We start from the raw sequence: 12471 nt of genomic DNA, 5'->3' as shown, positions 1-12471 counted from the left end.
CAGTTCATATTGATGCACAGTGCAAGCTGGATAGCAGTCATAGCATGGCACAGTGCTGTTTACAAAGACACCTTACTGGTGCTCATTGTCAAAATAGTTCCTCAAGGCCTCCCTGATTCAAATGACCCCCCATTGTGCCCCTCTAATAGCTCTGACATCTAGTTGTTCATATTCAGCCACAAGGCAATCCGCCTCTGCACTCCACCCAGGAGGAAACTTTTCACCCTTAACTTCACAAATATGGAGCACACAGCAGGCAGCTATAACCATGGGAATATTTTCCTCATTTAGCTCTAACCTGCCATAAAGGCATTGTCAATGAGCTTTTAATCTGCCGACCCACATTCAACTGGCGTTTGGGATCTGCTCAGCCTGTTATTGAAGTGCTCCTTGCTGCTGTCCAAGTTGCCCATATAAGGCTTCATGAGCCATGGCAGTAAGAGTAGGCTGGATGTCCCAGAATCAGTATGGGCATTTCAACATCCCTCATTGGAATCTTTTGGTCCAGAAAGAAAGTCCATGCTTGCAGCTTTCTGTACAGGCCAGTGTTCCTGAAGATGGATGTGTCATTCACCTTCCCTGACCAACCCACGTTGTTGTCAGTGAAACGCGCATGGTGATCCACAACACCTGCAGTACCATAGAGAAGTACCACTTTCTATTGATGTTCTCCATCACAAGATGGTCAGGGGCCTAAATTGGGCGGGAATCCCATTGCTGCAAAGCCGTCCACTATTTCATGCACATTTCCAAGACTCGCAGTCCTTCAAAGCAGAATGCAATTAATGGCCCTGCACACTTGCGATAACACAGCTCCAGCAGTGGGCTGCCTGACTCCAAAGTGATTAGTGACCGCCCAGTAGCAGTCTCAAATTGCCAGCTTCCACGCAGCGATCGCCACATGCTTCTCCACCGAAAAGGCAGCTCTCATTCGTGTGTCCTTGCACCACATAATTATGTTATTTGATGGCTCCGTGCTTGTTTCACATGCCCAAAAGCAGTGGTGCACCACGTGCAGATGCTCTGTGAATGCGAACAGTAATCTGGCATTGTTCATTTGCATGGCACACACCAGGTCAGGCTCCTCAGATTCCTGTTCTGATTGGCAACTCATGATACACTGCATGACCAGCTGCGATGTGTTCAGAACACTGACAGCAACAGTAGAGAGCAGTGCAGGATCCAGCCTTTCCCATAGAGATGGGGGACGCTCAGGAGACGGGCCATTGAAAAATGCCGTGAAATGTGTTCAGAAACCCATGGAACGATGGGACAGAAATCACTCGTCATGGGATGTTGAGCCTGCATCCATGATGCACTGTGATCCTTGCCGCCTTCCCACAACTCCTAGTAGAACAAGGGGGTGCGTTGCACAGTGGGATAGCTGCCTACATCTCTGTGAACAGCTTCGGTGACAAGTGCTGTGTGGACAGGCACAAGCGTAATTACCGTGCTTTTTTATCATTGCTGTAACTTGCATCAGCAAACTTTCTAGTGCAGACGAGGCCTAGCAAAGGGAATCTACCCTATATATTTCTATGGTCCCCTGTCATGATGGTCTCTGAGCACCTCATGATCTTTTAATGTGTTTATCAGGGCACTGCTCTTATCCTCATCGCTCAGATGAGTAACTGAGGTCTGGCAAAACCAAGGCCCAAATCCTCAGTGGGAGTTAGAGGTGCCTAAATCCCTTTGATTTCAGCGAAAGGTAGGCGCTTAAATGCCTTTGGGAAACTCCGTTTAAGAGCCTGGCTTGGACCAGTCAGCCCCGTTCAGTTGGCCCTGCCTTACTGTCCCTGTGCAGGGGGCAAGACTTAGAAGAAGGAAGAGACGGCTACGAAACCCTGCCAGACTCCCCTGCAGGCTAGCTGGGCTGAGGAAGAGCAGAAGGATACCAGTGATTATAGGTAGCCTGAGGCGAGGAAAAAAGAGATGAATAGCTGGGGGCCTGGCCTAGGAGGAGGAAAGCCCAGCAGTTGTGGACTGGGGAGCCAATGGGAGAGCAGATGGGCTGGCTGAGGGGAAGCCCAGTAGTTGGGGGGGGAGGAGGGGGAGGAGCAGACAGGCTGTGTAGGGGAGGGAGCAGAGGGGCTGGCTGAGGGGAAGCCCAGCAGTTGAGGGGGGGAGGAGGAGGGAGCAGAGGGGCTGGCTGAGGGGAAGTCCAGCAGAGGAGGGGTGGGCGGGGAGGGGGCAGCCAGCCTAAGAGGGGAAGGCGGGCAGAGCAGAGGGGCTGGCTGAGGAGAAGCCCAGCAGTTGTGGGCGGGAGGGGGAGGGAAAGGGAATTGAGGGCTGGCTGAGGGGAAGCCCAGCAGTTGAGGGTTGGGGGGAGGGGGAAGATAGGCTGTGTGGGGGAAGGGGGAGAGCAGAGGGGCTGGCTGAGGGGAAGTCCAGCTGTTGGGGGGAGGGGGAGAGCAGAGGGGCTGGCTGAGGGGAAGCCCAGCAGTTGTGGGGGGAGGGGGAGAGCAGAGGGGCTGGCTGAGGGGAAGTCCAGCTGTTGAGGGTTGGGGGGGGAGGGGGAGAGCAGAGGGGCTGGCTGAGGGGAAGCCCAGCAGTTGGGGTGGGGGGGGGAGCAGCCAGGCTGTGTGGGGAAGGGAGAGTGTTAGGGCTGGCTGAGGGCGGGAGGGGGAGAGCCCAGCAGTTGAGGGCTGGGGGAGGGGAGAGCAGATGGGCTGACTGAGGGGGGAGGGCAGATGGGCTGGTTCAGGGCTGGGGGTCAGGGGAGCAGACAGGTGGGAGCCCCAGGTGGGGCTGGGAAGTAGCTGAGGGCTGTGGCCTGCCAGAGGCCCAGGGAGGGGGGGGCAGACCAGCCCTGCCCCAGCCCGACTGGTTGGAGCCCAGGAGCCGGCGATGAAGCTGTTGCCGCTGGGGAGCCGGCCTGTGAGAAGGGGCTGAAGTCTGAGCCCAGCAGGGCCAGGGACTCTTGTGTTGATATCTGCAACAGGGCCCTGGCCTCTCAGGCCGCAGCAGGTAGAGTGAAAGGCCAGTTAGCCGGCTCCATGAGTCCAGGGAGGCCGGCTGAGGCCAGGCAATAACTGAAGCAGTCACTGGGGGAGAGGAAGATGGTCTGGGGAAGCAGTCAGTGTCTGGGAGAGGGAAGCCATGGGGTGCCCCCCTCCACCATTCCTTTAAGAGCTCAGAGCCCTGTAGAGTGGGCAGGGCAAGGCCGCTCTCAGCAGCCGGTGCACACAGGTGTTGGGGGTTATTAGGATTGAGGGTGCGATTAGATGACCCAGCGGGTGACTCAAAAGGAGGCTGAGAGGGTTTCTGAGGGAGCTGCCTGGGGGCAGTTCTCAGCTGGGACACAGCCCCAGGGAGCAGCACTGTGAAACTCGGGACCTACGAGTCTCGTGGGAGGCAGCTGCTGTTTAATACGTTAGCCCAGGAAAAGGGGATATTATTTTAAAGACTCCGGCTGTGAGTTATTTTGGGAATCTGAGGCAAGGTGCCTGCCGGGCCACCCAAGGCTATGAGTGGGTATTCTGGGACAGCACCTTTCCAACATATTGTATTGGACTTGGACTAAGGGAGTCTGTTAACCTGGAAGGGGTTGGACACTTTAAAGTGCCTTGCCTGGCGGAGACTGAAGACCGGTGTGGGGACGCAGAGACAGAAGTGCTGCAACGCAGGGTCTGACCATGACGGGCGCTCCATAGTGGTGAGTCTTGTAACACCTTGGTATGAGTTAAAGTGTGAATTTAATCTAAATTGGTGCCAAAGGCACTGTGGACCCACTTGTTTCAGTGTAAGAGTGGTTTATTTTGGTGTAGGTGAAGTTGATTAGCAACAAGTTTAACCACACTGAAATAAGCCACTCTTCTACTGAAACATGAGGGTCCACGCAACCCTTTGGCATCAGTCTACATCAGTTTAAATGCACACCTTAAGTTCTACTGGTCCCACTGTCTTGTGTAGACAGTCTGCTGCTAAAACTGTGTGAAATCTCCTCCCTGAGTGTGTTAACTCTAATTTACCCAGTCAGGTCTAAGACAGGCTTCTAGTTTAGCACATAGATCCATTCCATTGGCTGATGGACTCAGCACAGTTTGAATAACCCAGTCATCTTTGATCTGACCCATAACCCATGGCTTTGAGTGGGAATGTGTGGTTGATGACAGGGGAACTGATTGTCATTTGCCCCAACCTTCTCAGTTTGGGCTTGGACCCTCATGTTGAAGGCACCTTTTGATTACATGGAAGGGCTATTAGGAATGTCATGGAGGAAACAGGAGGAGACATTAGATCTTCCAGCTGCTTCAGCTGTAGGAGACTGTCCATTGATAACTGCAGAAGGCATATAACACATGTCTGAGAAATTCCAAGTCCATCCATGAGAAGGCAAGTGGTACTCCAGGCCACAAAGCGAGTTCCTGAGGGTGAATTTCCAGGCAGCTGCCTTTTTTTGGTTTGGGGGCCCCTTTTTTTTTTTTTTTTTAAAAGGCTGAGTCTTGAATGACGCAGTCACCACATAAGCCAGAATTCCCGTGTAGCTATGCTGCAGTTTAAAGCTTAGAACACCAAGATGCGTGTCTGCCAGTGACGCTTAGCATGATACTGAGACACACAAATATTTATACACATCCCACTCTGTGCCTCTTTCATGGCAGAAATATTTCTTCTCATTATCTTAATGGTGAAAATCCAAAGCTAATGTACTGTGGTGTTGCTTTTTTAGTATTTCCATTTCCCAAGCTGCTTTCTGTGTGTCCCCTGGAGAATATTATGTAGTATGAAAAGTAGGTGCTCTGCTCCAATTTGACTGCAAGCCGCCCCTGGAGTAAATTAATTCAAATCCCCAGGAGAAGGGGGTTAGGTGCTTGTGTGCTGGAGCTTTGCAGAGGTTCTGTGGATTTATATGAAGGCATCAGTAGCATTTTCTTCTTTTCCCTCTTTCTGTGTGATATATAAAGCTGTTCAAATATTCTTGGATGGATTATGGTGCTTGCTTTTCACTCAGGAGTGGGTGGCATTTTGTATTTGTTTGAGGAGGGTTGGAAGAAGCAAATTGCATTTTAAAGCCATTTTGATTGTGCACAAAAGAAACTTAACAACAAATGAACAGCATTAATTAATTACATTTTCTCTCCCTTCCCACGCACACCTCTGCACCTGTAAGCATCGTGTGCCATTCTTCATAGTCCCTTAATTGATCAATTTATTTGTGATTCAAAATAGGGTAAGGGGGCTTGGTTTCTATCTTTGAGGCTCAGTCAGACCAGGTGCTGGGCATTGTGACCCTAGTCCAGCAGAGCACTTAATACACATGCTTGTCTTTGGCACTGATTTCAGTGGGGCTAGTCACGTTGTGCTCCAATGCTCTGCTGGTTTGGGGTGGGAGTGTTCAGATCCTTGCAGGAATGAGCCCTAAGGGCATAATGTATAAAAAGAAACCACTGCTGAAAAATGACAGGCATTAACGCTACATACGACAAGGTGTGAAGGGCCAAATTCTGTTACACTGTTACAGCAGTATAAATCTGGAGCAATTTACCTCAAATTAACAGACTCCAGTGAAATGGAGATGAGAATCCAGTCCACGCGTGGAGGCAGACTGAATTGCCCTACATCTTCCCTCTAGGGGTTTTACTGTTTTATCAGTGAGCACTTGGATATGGCCGTGGCAGGCAGAAGGATGGCCTGGCCGTTAGAGCACAAGCCTAGGACCCAGGTTCAATTCCCTGCTCTGCCACTAATTTCCTGTGTGACCTTAGGTGAGTCACTCAGTCTCTGTGTTCCAATGTGTAAAAAAGGGGGGGGGAAGTAACACAGCACTCTACTTCACAGGGATGTTGTGAGGGTAAGTATATCAAAGACTGAAGTGCTCAGATATTACAGAGGTTGGGGGAGATAGCTAGGTCTGCAGACATCTATCGGAGGTGTCTAATTCTAGAGGTGCCTGCAGTGTCCCAAGCTCGTCCTCAGTGAAGAGGGCAGTGCTGCACTCGGGTGGATATCCAGGGCTCCAGACTATGATCCTTCTTCATGGCAATGTTTCCTAACTGCCTTCCTCCCAAATGATTCACTGTACAGCTTTTTCAAGGTGCCACCACATTGCTCACATTCTACAGGCCTGCGTCAGATTTCTCAGGGCTCTCGCCTGAGGCTCTAATCAGACTGATTCCCTGTGTGCTGACTGGCAGCCACGTTTTCTTTTGTATTCCCACTAGTCTCCTGCACATAGAGAACCATTAGTGCAGATCCCTTCAGAAGGCAGCCTGCCCCTTCCCTACACACAGGCAAGATCAGAGGGGGTGTCAGCACCCAGCCTTCCCTTCTCTTCCCTGCTCCTGCCTCTCTAATTCTCAGTGGTATTGTCAGTGCTACAAAGCACACTCATAATTAAGATGGAAGAAGCTGGTACCATAGCAGCCACTTTACAGTGCAGAATTTGCTCATGAGACTTTGCCATTAAAGACACGTCCTTTATTTCAGATCCCAAAAGAAGAAAACTTCAGAAAATCTTTCAGATCTTAAATCTCTGAAGCCCCATACAAACATGGACCTCAGTCAGTGTAGGACTGATAGGTAGGACTTCCTGCATTCTGGTCCTGATTCTGCAGCTGACCTGCTGTTTGACCTGGGGAAAGTCACTTGATTTCTCTGTGCTGCAGCTTCACCATCTGTGAAATGTTGATACCCATCTTGCCAGTGTTTGAGACTTAATCAGTGTTTGTAGAGAGCAGGGAAATCAATGTAACTGGACAGCGCAAAGTATTAATAAGCTACCCCAAACAATAGCTTGGTACCACTGGAATATAGGATGTGACCTTTTCCTGGTTCAGGATTTCTAGAGCTAAATTCTGCCTTCAGCTCTAAAAGTGCAACTCCCATTGGGAGCTGTGGAGCAGTTCAAAACTCCCTTCAGTTGTATCTCAGCTGTCTTCAGTAGCTGCAAAAGCTATAGAGAGTTGTGGATGCACAAGTTGGGTGGTTTGTCAGCCAGTTTGCCTGATTTCTATGTGCAAAACACAGGGATTGTGCACCTGTCTGAGCAAATAACTGCATGTGTAAAAATGGGCTGCACAAAATCAGAAGCTGATTGGGAAGGGAATCTTTCACCCTGACCTTGAGAAGCTGGAAATTCTGTGCATGTGGGTCTTATATTTTTGCAAAAATATAACACAGTCTGTACTTTAAGCTTGCATATTAAATAGCAACAGCCCACTTAGAAAAGGCAAGACACTTGGGGAAATGGACTGTAAAGAAATGTAATTCTCTTCTCCCTTTCAGACATTTTAAGTAGCTTTAACATCTGGTTTGGTAAAATAAAACGTTGATGCTCTTATGGAAATACAGTTCCATATGCAAGGTTTGGGTGCGAGGTAGCTTCCTAACTGCCGCAAAGCTCGGTGCAGATTCCCCTAGCTGTCCATGTGTGCTGAGGGCTGGTCTCTGCTTTTCGCACCTGCTAACCCTGACAGTCAGATGCCCCCATCTCTCCGGCTGAATCACTTTTGCTGGAGTCTAGTTGCCACAGGGGAGGAATGTGTTGTAAATATTCTAACGCTAAAAGCCTTAGCCCTGATGTTCCCTGAGACACACAGACAGCCCAAGAGCAGCATGACTGCTTAATGTTAGTCACAAGGTTTAAAGACAAAAATCGGTGTTTTGTAGGGTGGAATTATAATGTGAGCCATCAGTTTTCACCTGGGCTGGAGAGTCTGCCCTAGGAATTGTGGGTTAAAGCACCGGGTCCACCCAAGTCAAGTCTCTAGCATCATATATTAGCAGGCTGGCCTGCCAGTTTCCTAGCTTCACCCATGATCCCCCTCCTTTCATGACTGCCAAATGCCATCTAGCACTCGTGAAAGGTGCCAGATTGATGGTCCTGGAGAAGGAAGCCTGTGCTCGAGACCTGATTCTCTGTTCTTGCTGGCTTAACGCTGCTGCGACTCCAACTCCAGACTGAGAGAAGGTTCAGGATCTTTCCCCAGAAAGGGCCAGGCAGTGGTGGTGCAAGCTGCCCCTGATCCCACCCAGTTGCTGGAGGGATCACTTCTAAGGGCCATAGGAGGAGAGGGGTTCAGTCTACATGGCCTTTGGCCTCCTGATGAGACCTCCAAAAGGCATCTAGTTGGTGCCACCTGTAGCAGGGGATCTGGGACGTGGATACGCATGATGACCAGGAACTGGATGCAGGCTTGGCATGTAGGCCACAAACCAGCCTTCAGTGGTCACATGGTTCAGTCACTGCTGGCCTGGGCTCCATTTGAACTGGTGAGTTGGAGGTGAGAGGCTGCACTGACTTCATGTGCTTTCATGTTGCCCTGTTGCTTTTGCTTTATTGTGGTGGGGAGAGGGGTCTTCTGCTCTCTCTGTCTTACCCATCAGGGCTCCAAGCTGTTTGTTAAGATTAATCACTGTAAATAGCTATTATGTTGTGTTTGAGACTTTTTTTTTAATTAATTACATGCTCATTAGGGCTGTTCTAGTGAAGGGGCTGGGGGAGGAGGGGAGATTTGAAATCTTTTGCTCTCAAGACTCCTTCGACTGCTGTTGCCAGATGAAATTCCTCTTAATCATCAACGACCTGCCTCTTCCCATCAGAGCAGCCTCTTTTCCCAGCAGGGGCTGCTCTCGGAACTGCCTTCTAGATGCTGAGATTCTTGCTGATTAAACTGGAAGCTGGTGAGGGAGAATGAGAAGAACTAGCTCCTCCGTGGCTGGTGCCCACCCAGAAGTGCTACCTTGCTTTGCAATGACTTTAATGGCATTGCACAGTTATCTGCCAGGCAAGCTGTGGCACTGTGTTGGTAGTCCCTGGGCCACATCTCTAAACACACTTGCCTTTAACGTCTAGAATCCAGACTAAGATGTAGTTGGCTCCCTGATTAAGGCAGTTATTGGACCAAAGAGAGTGGGAATGCCACCGTTTCCTTTGTGTTCTCCTAGGCAAGCAGGAGCCAAGGTCACGAAGCACAGCAGAGCCCCAACGAGGGGGAATCAAGATCAACTTTCCCAGTGGGTCATCCGTGCCCCACAGACAGGTACCCATGTTCTGGGGCCCAGCAGGCCCCAGGGGTGCAGCCAGACACTGTGTGTGAGTAGCCCTGCAGAGCCTACTTGAACAGGGCTTTGAACCTCTGCACAATCTACCATCTCATGTTGGTGTCTTGAGGGGGTGGAGCTAATATCATGGGTGAAGTATGGGAAAAGTACAACTGTCTTTCTCCCTATCACCTCCAGTTCAAGCTAGCAAAGCAAAGGGAAGCTAGCTCCGTACACTAATGGACTAGCCCGTTGCTTTGCCATCGCTACTCTCTCTCATCCAGAAGATTGAATCTTCTCAGGGGGCAGTTTCTGAGAAGTCTGCTTGTATTTGAGCCCTGGTTTAAGCATTCCCGAGAGCAGAAATGGGACCAACCCTCATTTCCTGAGTGCTTTATTGCAGTATCATTGGCAGCCTGTTTCACCAAGCACTCACAAAACCACCATTATGGCACTGTCTCGGAGGGGAGAAAAATAAGATGGAAAGTGCAAATTAGGAGTTTCAATCTTTATAACTAAGCCTGGGAGGCACTTGTGTGAGTAGCATCGCTGGGTGGCCTTGGTGCAATAGGCACTAAATTGGAAACGCTTAGTTTTCACAAGAGACCTAGATTTTTTTTATATCAAATTATTCCCGTTTTGATTGAGTCCCCACCATCTCGTCGTGCTCCCATATTCCTCACTATTAGAGAGTTACCTTGTCATTGGTGGCATGAAAAATTAGCTGCTGTTAGATGTCACTTCTCGCTGTGGGGGCAGCCGTCTGGCTCTGGCTGTTCTGTGTCTGGTGATTGTTCCTGCCTAGGGGTTTTCAAAAGCCAGGATCCTGGGGTATCATGCTGAGCTGCTCTTAGACCCCTGGTAAGGGGCTGCGTTTGCTCTCCACAGCACCAGGACAGCCTGGCCAATAGCACACGCTGCCCCATCTATATTCCTATTGGATTACTGCTGCACCTAGGGTCCCCAGTCATGGACCAGAACCCTACTGTGCCAGGTGCTGTACAAACACACAACAAAATGCCTCAGCTCTATTCTGCAGGTGCCTCTTTTAAGAGTAGGAGGCATGTTTAGTCTCTTGTCCATTTAATCCTTGTCCTCTTGGACAATTACGATGGTGTAGGGTCTACATGTTTGGTTTTCTGATGAGGGCAATCCTTCATTAGGATCTGGGCTGAGAACCACCTGAGTCATTAGATGAAGCAAGGACTGTCATGTATTATGTTTTGTACAGCACGTAGCACAATGGGGGCACTGTCTGAGGCTTTTAGGCACTACTACAACATAAATAAATATGTGTAATAATAATATATGAGGGTTACCAAACCATTGGTCAAAGCTGGATTTGAACTAATAAGCTCGAGGCTCTATATCACTTACCAAGCGTCTGACTGTTGAAATTGTTTGTATGCTGTTTTATTATTCTGCAGGCATTTGCACAATGATATTCAGCTGATCACTACTCCTGATCTCTCGCTGCTTGAGACCACGGGGTTGGAATGATGAGTGTTTTATAAAGAGAAACAACAACAGTGCTACACTGGTGCAGCCTAAACGATGCCTTCTTTTGTTGGCTTGCCATTCAAGTGTAATAAGACCAGTGAAGATAATTTGTGTGTTCCCACAAACAGTCTTCTCCCCTGTGTTTTACCAGCTGCAGAGCAATTGGAAAGGCAGATCTGTACTCTCCCTTGCATGGTTATGAACCCTGGCAGCTGTTTTGCTAAGATAGGAAGTGAGAGCAAAAGGGTTAGAGGATGGCAGACCTCAGGATCAGAGGCTCCCTCTGATTCATTACTAACATTGTGTGTAAGTTACCTGGTCTGTGTGGGTTAAACTACATGACCGTTCTGCTTGGGTATACGTGGAGAGGAGTGATACAATATTTTGCACTTAAAGCTGCCTGATTGGGAATCAAGATTTTAGGCTCCTGTTCCTGGCTCTGCAGTTGATTTCCTGGTGTGACCTAGAGGAAGTCACTTTCCTCTCTCTCTGCCTCAGTTTCTCCATGTGAAAAACAGGTTTGTTATCAAACTTACCTACCTCCCAGAGGGAGCTAAAATGCTTAAAGCGCTTGGCTAAGTGCAGTGTGCTGTTATAAACTCATTTCGCACTACACCCCTTTGATCCATTTGCAGATCCCTGCTCAGTACTGTCATAAGACACACCCACCACTGCTACTTTACTCCCACCACAAGTCTATCCATGAAGCTGTGCAGTAGTTTGCACTGCTGAATATCAAAATCCCCATCTCTGATCCATTTCTAATGTGCATTACTGACCTTGGCCCATACACATTCTAGGGTATTAATAGCCATTGGATTTAATCACTTCCAGCCATCAGCCCTGCCAGAAAATGACCTGGGTCTGCATTGTTCAACCTTAATTACAGTAGATTCTGCTTAATAGCAACCCAGATATTGACAACTTCAGGTTAATAGCAACATTTTTGCTGGGAACCAATCCTCTCCCATCAGCTTTAATGTTAATGGCATTTGGATACTGGCATGCCACTTATTAACCATTGTTCTTGGAAGGAAGGGCCCAGCTGCAGGCAGTTTTGTGAGACTGTGGCCAGGGAAAGAGGCACTGGGATGTGTTGAGCCCTGACCCCAGAGAGGAGGGAGAAGTCTTGTGCAACCCCCTCTCCTCCGGGGTCCCTGATCCACACAGAAAGTGCTGGCATCTGGGCTGCAGACCCCTTCCCTGCTGCTACTCTGCCCACAGCAAGTACATAGAATCATGAATATTAGAGTTGGAAGGGACCTCAGGAGGTCATCTAGTCCAACCCCCTGCTCAAAGCAGGACTAACCTCTGCTATATCATCCCAACCTCTGCTATATCCCAACCTCTGCTATAAGTTTGTGAGGCTGCAGCCAGGGAAGGTACATCTCAGAGTTTCCTTCCTTGTCTGCAGCCCCACAAATCTTCCTTCCTCTATTAGCAACTTTTTGCTGGCAACTGAGGGGTTGTTAATAAGTGGGATCTACTGTATATGTTTATTTAACAATAAAACAAGCCTCCAACTGGCTGCTTAGTTCTGAATGCTCCCCAGGTGGCATGCTGCCAGGATCAGACACTCTATCTGTAGGGCCATCAGACTTATGAGTAATGCTGCTAATCAATGCCTCTGTGCGCAATAAAAGACTGATGCGTTTACGAGGCTTGTTTTTTATTCGAGTGTGTTCTGCATTTAGAAGCTGCAGTGCAGGACTAAAAGAAAAACAAACCCAGAGTGCAAGTGCTGCATGTGGGAGACTGAAAGCGGTGAGCATGACTGGGAGCCGGGGAGGGGATCTGATTTCTTGAGAGATTCATGCCTTATAGGAAGGGTGTGTCTGCCTAAGGCTAGACTGGGAAGACACAACAGTCAGTGCTGGACAAGAGCACCAGAAGGGCCTGGGACTGGTAGGCAGAGCCATCCTGTTCACAGACTAACCTACATAGCCCAGCAGATGCACCTAAAAATGACAGTAAGGGGGCAGCAGA

The sequence above is a fragment of the Emydura macquarii genome, unplaced genomic scaffold (genome assembly GCF_026122565.2).
Source record: "Emydura macquarii macquarii isolate MOO-44397 ecotype Brisbane River unplaced genomic scaffold, CSIRO-AGI_Emac_v2 contig_2699, whole genome shotgun sequence".
In the NCBI taxonomy this organism is placed as follows: domain Eukaryota; kingdom Metazoa; phylum Chordata; order Testudines; family Chelidae; genus Emydura; species Emydura macquarii.
The sequence above is the reverse complement of the archived record's forward strand: the minus strand, read 5'-3'. Positions refer to the sequence as shown.